General features: G+C 36.2%; 1 protein-coding gene across 1 annotated transcript in view; it reads right to left on the reverse strand.

Annotated features, from left to right (window-relative positions):
- Positions 1-9340, reverse strand: part of LOC149801718 (potassium/sodium hyperpolarization-activated cyclic nucleotide-gated channel 3-like) — a 326034-nt gene extending 316694 nt beyond the window's left edge. The window contains exon 1 of the mRNA XM_089956019.1: positions 8697-9340. The gene's annotated coding sequence lies outside the window, so the exon portion shown is untranslated. The remainder of the gene's footprint in view (positions 1-8696) is intronic.
- Between the last annotated feature and the right edge of the window lie 1033 nt (positions 9341-10373).

Genomic DNA, 10373 nt, shown 5'->3' on the forward strand with positions numbered 1-10373 from the left:
TCAGTTCAATGTCTATTTTTGTCTATGGCATGTCATGAAACTATTGGAGATTTTTGAAAATTGTATCTACTTTTTATGTGACTAGCTCTAAATACAAAGGTGAGCTCAGTTGTAAGTTAGACTATTTCCATCAACTTTGGGCTTGGACATCTTGACTCTGTGCATCAACTTTAGGTTTAGACGTGTAGACTCTTTCCAGCAACAGTGAGTTTAGATATATAGACTGTCCATCAATCTTGAGTTTAGACATCTAGATTCTGTCTATCAACGTTAGGTTTATACATATAGACTGTCCACCAACCTTGCCTTTACACATCTAGATTATGTCCTCCAACCTTGCCTTTAGACATCTAGACTCTTTCCATCAACCTTGGGTTTAGACATAAAGAATCTGTCCAACAACTTTGGGTTCAGACATCTAGACTATGTCCATCAACATTAAGTGTAGATATCTGCACTCTGTCCATCAACCTGGGGTTTATATATCTAGACTGTCCGTCAACCTTGGGTTTAGACATATAGACTGTCCATCAGCTTTGGGTTTAGACATCTAGACTCTCCATTACCCTTGGGTTTAGACATCTAGACTGTGTCCATAAACACTGAGTTTAGACGTCTAGACTCTATCCATTAACCATGGCTTTAGACATCTTGACTCTTTCCATCAACATTGGGTTTAGACATATAGACTATGTCCATCAACCTTGCGTTCAGACATCTAGACTCTGTCCATCAACATTGAGTTTAGACATCTAGACGCTGTACATCAGATTTGGGTTTAGACATCTAGACTATCCATTAACCTTGGGTTTAGACATCTAGACTCTGTCCATCAACCTTAGACATCCAGACTATGTTCGTCAACCTTGGGTTAGACATCTAGACTCTTTCCATCAACATTGCGTTTAGACATCTCGACTGTCCATCAACCTTGGGTTTAGACATCCAGACTATCCATAAACCTTGCGTTTAGACATCTAGACTATGTCCGTCAACCTTGCGTTTAGACATCTAGACTCTGTCCATCAACTTTGGGTTTAGACATCTTGATTCTCCATCAACCTTGGGTTTAGACAAGTAGAATCTGCCCATCAACATTGAGTTTAGACGTCTAGACTCTGTCCATCAACCTTGGGCTTAGACATCTATACTCTGTCCATCTACCTTGGTTTTAGACATCTAGAGCTATGTTCGTCAACCTTGGGCTTAGACATATAGACTCTTTCGTTCAACCTTGGGTTTAGACATCTAGACGGTCCATAAACCTTGCGTTTAGACATCTAGACTATGTCCATCAACCTTAGGTTTAGACATCTAGACTCTGTCCATCAACCTTGCGTTTAGACATCTAGACTCTGTCCATCAACCTTAGACATCCAGACTATGTTCGTCAACCTTGGGTTTAGACATCTAGACTCTGTCCATAAACCTTGCGTTTAGACATCTAAACTCTGTCCATAAACCTTGCGTTTAGATATCTAGACTATGTTCGTTAACCTTGCGTTTAGACATCTAGACTCTGTCCATCAACCTTGCGTTTAGACATCTAGACTCTGTCCATCAACCTTGGGTTTAGACATCTAGACTCTGTCCATCAACATTGAGTTTAAAAGGCTTGACTGTGTCCATCAACATTGGGTTTAGACATCTAGTATCATACTACTGGCTAATTCAGCCAGTTACTAATACAACAATTTCGAGTCTATGTGATGATTAGTTTTCGCTGGCTACATGTGATAATGTATTCTAAGCAAATAAATTAATTTTATTAGGCATCTATTTTAATTCTATTATGAAAACTGACATTACCGGATTAAGCTGTATGCTAATAGGACACTGCCTTCCTCCGTTACGGGGGCCCCGAGTGGCCGAGTGGTCTAAAGCGTTCGCCGTTACGGATCACTGCCATCTCACCTCTGTCTGCGCCGGTTCGAGTCTCAGATTCAGCCAATGTAGATATGTGAGAAAGCATGCCAGTAGCTTCTCGTGGGTCGGTGGTTCTTTCCGGGGTTTTCCCGGTTTCTTCCTCCACCATTAATACTGGCCGCCATATATGGCCTACCGTGTGCTGAAAAATGGCGTTAAACCCCACAACAACAACAACAACAATCCTCCGTTACGTACAAATTCCCAGTCTTATGCTAATAACGTTCTAGAAAGGTCTACGTCTCAGTCCTCTAATTACATCTACATTGCACGTCTTGTTGCAAACCAACAACGTAGTATATACAGAGAATGAGGTATACATTTGCTTTTTCAAAATTATATGTGTATGTTTCATGTATGTATGTATGTATGTATGTATGTATGTATGTATGTATGTGTGTGTGTGTGTACGTATTTATGTATGTATGTATGTATGTATGCATGCATGTATGTATGTATGTATGTATGTATGTATGTATGTATGTATGTATGTATGTATGTATGTATGTATGTATGCATGTATGTATAATCAAACTCTGTAATGATGCAAAAATAAGCTTGCTTTTTATCTTCCCCAATCAAACTGTTACCTAAAATTGTCTTTACATCGTTGTTTTCTACGTTAATTCTATTGGTGATTTTGAATTACCACAATTATAGCATTTTATTCATTCATGTAGCAAGTTTTTAATATCAGGTGAGTGTAGGGGTATTTCAATTATTTCAGTAGTAGGTACAGGTAGGGCGTAGACCATATCTCGGTAAGCTACCTGGTAATAATGAATGCAGTTTAGCAATAATGGTGTCTGTGGATTTTTATACAGTAGTTACAGCACATCCCACGCTCAAAAAGTCTTTCAGTTTAAATCAACCTAAGGGTCCAGAACTTTTACATATTACATACTGACAGTCCACGATGTTATGTGGCCTTTCATTGTTATTTTAGCTTTCTGTAGCTAACTTTTCTCTGCTTGAGTGCATTACACTATGTTTATTTTATTATTACCACGACCACACAATTTTTGGAATCGAAATGGTCAAAAGCTGATGCATAAAATAGAGTTGTTGCAGTTTTCACAAGGTGTGCGAAAAACTGTTGGGGTGTGCGAAACTCTGTAGGGGTGAGCAAAACACTGTCGGGGTGTACGAAAGATCGCCTAATATCTTCAAAGTGTGTACAGCTAACATTTTATAGAAACACGATTTCAGGATAGCATGCGTCCCCGCTTCGTAATTTTAACTACACTATCAGCATTTACAATTTGAATTGTAATGCTAAAATTAAATAAACATTTAATTGAAATTCATAAGGAATATAATTATCGGTAAAAAAAATAAAAAGTCAAATGGATCTCATGTTTTTTATCATCTACAAACATGAACACATTAATCGGTTTTTCATTTTGTTTATAAAACTGGATTATAAACGTTCTACAATGGCACAAACGTGCTCCAACACGTTTCCTCAAAATAAATATTGACACATGACAATGCCATTGCAGCCAATAAGAGAGAGAGAGAGAGAGAGAGAGAGAGAGATTCCATAATGTTCACCTCTTACTTGCTGAAATATACGGATTTGTTTCATGGTCTTAATCAGTGATCTATTCCAGTGTTCGTCGGAAGACGTACGACCAGGGTCACTGGCATAAGTTAGTGATATCTTGGGATACGGATACCCTGTGCGTCAGTAGTTAGTTTTGTTTTACCTGCTCTCTTACGTAGAGTAGTGGTAAATGAAGCTGGTTCTGGAGATATGCAGAGGCCTGAATCAACCTTTTATTCCACCGATAGCGACCGATATATACCATTGTGCACATTTGTTTTGTTTATTGTCAGGCAATAAATCTCTCTCTCTCTCTCTCTCACACACACACACACACACACACACACACACACTGACAGATATAATTAAATACGCTAATGCAAATACTATCACATATTTCTCATCTCAGAAAATACGGAGTTTAAGACGTCAGACACACCTCGATTAATAGCATAGATGACTCTTACTTAGTACATTTTGATAAAGCCCATAACCCTGAACCGAAGAATCTTTTGACCAAAGCCAGTTAGTCACTTTAGGACTCACGGTACTAATTCAGTTCCCATAGTAAACCTATGCAAACCCCATGATATTAAAAATTCAATAACTTAAATTTTTTGAGTGTTCATGATCAAACCTATATTTATCAGTATAGATGAAACCTGACTGTCAGCGTCTGCGTTGAGGAAAGGATATGAGCCGCGGCATTTTTTGGACTGCATGTGTTTGAAACATGTGCTTTCAATTCCGCACCAACGAGTCAGGTGCTAATTTTAGTAATGAGTGTTCCAAACTCAAGACTGTTAAAGAACTGAAATTCCATCAATAAAACAATGTCTCTATTTTTTTGTTCACTTACAGCTAGGATAAGCTCTCAAAAGGTTCTTTTTCCTACAACATAACTCACATTATTAACCAATCCTGGTCAGCCAAACCCATATATACCCATTTTTCCATACCATTAGTACCGTGTGTCCTTTAAGCACTTGACTGCACCTTTGTTAGTATTGACTGCAGCGCTTATAAAATACTAACACCACTTTGAAAGGGTCACAAACATGCACAATTGATTTTCATCAAGAAAGTTTCATGTCAAACGCGCTTCAATACTAATCTATTCAATTTACACGTGTGCTCCCAAGGGGCCCCGAGTGGTCGAGTGGTCTAAAGCGCTCTCTGTTACGGAGCACTGCCATCTCACCTCTATCTGCGTGGGTTCGAGTCTAGTATTCGGCCAATGTGGGTATGTGAGAAAGCTTGCCAGTAGGGTTTTCCCGGGTTCTTCCTCTGCCAATAATACTGGCCGCCGTGTATAGCATATCGTGTGCTGAAAAATGGCGTTAAACCCCACAACAACAACAACAACTACTAGTCCCAAGAGTCACCAGCTTTATGAAATGTATGTGTTATACAAGAAAAGCGTTCGTATTAGAAACTAAACTGCATTGCTAATTATCCACATTTATCACGAAGCAAGAAAGATACGTCGTGCTACCACCTCTATAGATACATCACAAAGCAAGGGGGGGGGGGGGGAACATACTGCTACAATCCGTATGCATTTTCCTTTTTTATTATACATTTGCTTAACTAATTCAGTGCTCAAAACAAAATATAATCTCAAATATATTCCAAGCATAGAAAGAAAGTATTCATTGTTTAATAATAGGTACAAAGTGAACACATATAATGTTTGGTACTATTTCTAGCACCAGGTAAATGCTTATGGAATGTTCAGTGTTTTATGAAACTGATTGACAACGGTTCCTGTATTGCTCAATATATATTTGTATGGTTTTCCCGGGTTCTTCCTCTGCCAATAATACTGGCCGCCGTGTATAGCATATCGTGTGCTGAAAAATGGCGTTAAACCCCACAACAACAACAACAACTACTAGTCCCAAGAGTCACCAGCTTTATGAAATGTATGTGTTATACAAGAAAAGCGTTCGTATTAGAAACTAAACTGCATTGCTAATTATCCACATTTATCACGAAGCAAGAAAGATACGTCGTGCTACCACCTCTATAGATACATCACAAAGCAAGGGGGGGGGGGGAACATACTGCTACAATCCGTATGCATTTTCCTTTTTTATTATACATTTGCTTAACTAATTCAGTGCTCAAAACAAAATATAATCTCAAATATATTCCAAGCATAGAAAGAAAGTATTCATTGTTTAATAATAGGTACAAAGTGAACACATATAATGTTTGGTACTATTTCTAGCACCAGGTAAATGCTTATGGAATGTTCAGTGTTTTATGAAACTGATTGACAACGGTTCCTGTATTGCTCAATATATATTTGTATGGTCGTACATAATTAGATAGTCCACTTTGTAAATATGTTAATTGCATTCAGCATTCATCTTTTAGCTCGTAATCTTTTTATGTGCTGTGCTGTTTTTCTGGATCACGTACAATTCCAAATCCAATCAAACTGAAACAAAGGCAGCCAGTCAGCAATGCATACATGCAATCAGTCAGTCACACACACACACACACACACATATATATATTACGAAAATTCAGTACAAACCTTTTCATAATAAAAGTTATCCTCTTCAGACTATGACATGGTTTACATATTTTTTATGCATTCGAAAACATGTACAAAAGCAAACAAAAAAATGCGAAATTCTGTTTTAATTTCCGCCCCTGGCCTAACGCCATGATAACTTTTCCGCTCGATCAATCTTCAACAGCTGTTCAAATTGGCATGCGTCAACAGTACTAGTTACAACCTTCCAGCAAATTGTTGCTTAGTTAAGCTTTCAAAAAGATTTACGTGACAAAGCAAGGGGAAACAAAATAAGTGCCTGAAGGAGAAATAATAGATAAGTAATATGTTGCTAAATTATATATATATATATATATATATATATATATATATATATATATATATATATATATATATATATATATATATATATATATATATATATATATATATATATATATATATATATATATATATATATATATATATATATATATATATATATATATATATATATATATATATATATATGTTATAACATTATTAGATGACCGCAGGAATGATTTTTTTCATGGTCATCTTTGCCATCGAATTCTCTTTTCTAAATTTGGAAAATCTATTTTGTATTGATTCTGTTGCGATTTGGTATTATCATAACGAAATCAAATCGAGCGCACCTGTTATCTTTCAAATTAGATGTTTATTGGGTTTTGTTATACCATTTCATATAAAGAATATGCTGGCATCAATATTTGTCGGAATGCTTATTGACAGATATGGCATCTATAGGTGCGGCCGTCGTTGATAGAAGAAAATTGATTCTCCGAATCCCAAATGATGCATTTTTAAGCTTCTTTCGTGTAAGAAAACGAGATGTTTGATTACGGGAAATGGCTTACAAAGCAATACTGGATCGATTCCCTGTCATTCTGAGACAAACAGCACTCACAAGTAAAAGCAAAATGGGTGCTATCGGTGTTGAGGACAGTTTCCGTTTTATAGTTTGAAAATTATCGCTGCAATAAAAAGGTTCAATATATATTTCCCTCATTTTATACATTTGTAATGAAATCCGATATATTAGTTGCAGATTCAAACACACCACAATGATATTTATGCCAGTCACTATCCTCGACACAACACATCATAGAATCAACATTGGTTATGTTGCATTTTCTAAAAAAAGTTGCATTATAATAAAATAGCATGCAAGTTTGATGCAAGCGACCTTTCTGGAACCAGCCAAAGAACACCTGCTTGGTTTTATATATATATATATATATATATATATATATATATATATATATATATATATATATATATATATATATATATATATATATATATATATATATATATATATATATATATATATATATATATATATATATATATATATATATATATATATATTGTTTTTTTTCTTTTTAGGGTCTAATGCTGCTTTCTACTGAATCAAAGTAACATTCCTGTTAGTTAGTACATCTAGGAACATTCAGATACAAGGTAAAATTTTCTTAAGAACTACACGGGGATGCAATAACAGCTCATTAGGTGAAGTAGTAGAGTGATACTTGATAACACTTAAGGCTTAGATTCAACACAGGTACCTAAATCAGGTCAGTAAAATCTGGTACAGGTATTTACTTCAAAGCTATTACAAGAAAATGATAAAGTGTCCTTATAAAATTATTTGCTGCTAGATAAGCATTTTTGTCGTTAGGTCTGAGGTGTACGTACTTGAAAAGTGTACCTTATGAGCATGTGAACGCTTAAACTGGTAACATAGAGAACGCTTTAAAAGAAATTAATGCCGTAAAAAAGATGAAAAGTATCAGAATTAAAAAAAAATCATAATTTGTTCTGAATATCATCCCTGCAAATAGGATACGAAGATATGTATTCATATACTCCTGACAGGGTCGTTTTTATTACACCTCATTTTTCAGCAGGTAAAGATGGTAATTCTTATAATCCGATGTCTCTGAGGGCAAATCCTAAATAGTATCGTTTATTTAACAAAAAGCATTAATTCCTGAGATTTTAAATTTGAAGTAAACCTACGCTCTTATAGCTAAATTTGATGGCAGCTAGATATTTCAGAAAAGGTATAACTAAGCTACAGTGTGTTGGAAATTTCTAGTATTCATTACCTTGATAAGTATTGTTGCTGTTGTTGTTGTAGGGTTTAACGCCATTTTTCAGCACATGACAGGCTATACATGGCGGCCAGTATTAATGGTGGAGGAAGAACCCGGGAAAACCCCAGAAAGAACCACCGACCCACGAGAAGCTACTGGCAAGCTTTCTCACATACCCACATTGGCTGAATCCGAGACTCGAACCCATGCAGACAGGGGTGGGATGGCAGTGATCCGTAACGGAGAGGGCTTTAGACCACTCGGCCACTCGGGGCCTCCTTGATAGTTATTAACAAACTATCTATTTTTGCAATTTATGTTCTCGAACTCCGTTTGAAAAATATCGTATTGTTTTCTATAAATTGCTGGTCAGTACTTGTTGCTTTCGATGCTTCCTATTCTGAGGTGTTTATAACTTATTTGTCATAAGTTTTGTTCATGCATGCTAGATACACTTAACCGAACGATATGCGTAAAATATACAATACAGGATGATTCCAAGAGCCTCACGCTATTTCATTCGCTCAAATTATTAGCAAACATTGACCATTAGAGAGGTACAGCGTATTTTACTTACCGCTTGTAAAGCAGTTTATTGCTATGGAAGCATCAAGCCAGCAATCCGCCCTTGCTATTTCCCAGAATGCCACGAAGTTGGAAGATAAAGAGTGAAGAAAAAAAAATAACTGGCATTTGGAGATACTAACAGAGATATGAATTCTAATAATGTTGTTAGCTTATTTTTTACACTTGACACAATAAACTGAATATTCACATTCCAGTTCGGCAGGCAATTGTGCAACAGCTAAGCGACAAATCCGATCAAATACCGCTAATGTTCAAATTCAAAAGGCTTCAACTTCCTTTTCAAGTGCTCCAGAAAATCTAATCCCCGAACGTATACATTGAAAGCAACACAAAGCCTATTGACGTAATCGTACAATGCAGCCACTATTCTGTTCATTGGTCTGAAACAAACGTGCTAAATCCTGGTTTTTTTTCTTCATTTCTTCAGCTGATGTAGTTTCTGCTCTGATCAGCAACTTTGAAAGAATTTATCGCATACAGAACCACGCAGAGAAACAATCCTTGGTGGTGTGCCAAGTTTGAAAAATGAACAAGCCGAGACTCCGCTGGACGTAAGTGCTACCTCTGTGCAACTCGTTAAAATGTAGTCAAGTTTCCTTATGTAGAAGTGTTAAAGTGATTACAGAGACTACTTCAGTGCATCAAACGCACGCCATCTTATTGAAAGTCATTGTCAGTACTGCTTAGTGAATAGAAGAGGAATATAATGATGGGTATAAAAATAGAAAGAAAGTAGATCCTAAGAGTGTAAGATCATTACTGATACGACCGTACGTTTCGAAGCCTAGTATTGCATTTCTCTGTAAAACGATCAATATCAGCCAATAGCAAAGCCAGAAAAAAGATTGGTTTGGTATAGAACGATGTCGTATGAACTTCAAGAACACGGAAATATCACTTCTGGGAAAGGCAATCAGATAGTATCAACATGTTGGAACAGAAATACGCTGTACATGCAGTGTTCTGTGTCTACACGCAAGGTATGATTTACTTCAAAGCGGAATATCCAATCTTGAGATTTCATTAAAAAATACAGGTTATCTTCGGTCGATGATTATTGTGCGTTAATAAAAAATTATAATATCAGATTTGACGTGGAATATCGCTTAAATAAAATCCATCTTGGAAACTGGATAGCATATATTGTATGTATGTATGTATGTATGTATGTATGTATGTATGTATGCATGCATGCATGTACGTACGTACGTACATCCATCCATCCATCAATCCATCCATCCATACGTACGTCCGTACGTACGTACATCCATCCACACACACACACACACACACACACACACACATATATATATATATATATATATATATATATATATATAGAGAGAGAGAGAGAGAGAGAGAGAGAGAGAGAGAGAGAGAGAGAGAGAGAGAGTGTGAATGATGCAGGTTAAGAAAGTAAAAAACGAATTTATTGACAATAGCATAACTTCTTTTGACATGGAAGCTGTCTATACAAAAACCCTCGTGTTTAAGATTCCGCTTGCCTAATTTGGTTCGTTTAAGCAATTCTTCCTTATTATCCGTGATATTCCGATTTACACATATCAGGATGTTACTAAGTTGATCATGGCATTGCACAGCAAATTTAGACCTTTTACTACTGTGATCAACGTTTGATTATAACATTGAGATTGTTATCACTAGA

This window comes from Sinohyriopsis cumingii, chromosome 4 (genome assembly GCF_028554795.1).
Source record: "Sinohyriopsis cumingii isolate HCF-2022 chromosome 4, ASM2855479v2, whole genome shotgun sequence".
NCBI lineage: Eukaryota > Metazoa > Mollusca > Bivalvia > Unionida > Unionidae > Sinohyriopsis > Sinohyriopsis cumingii.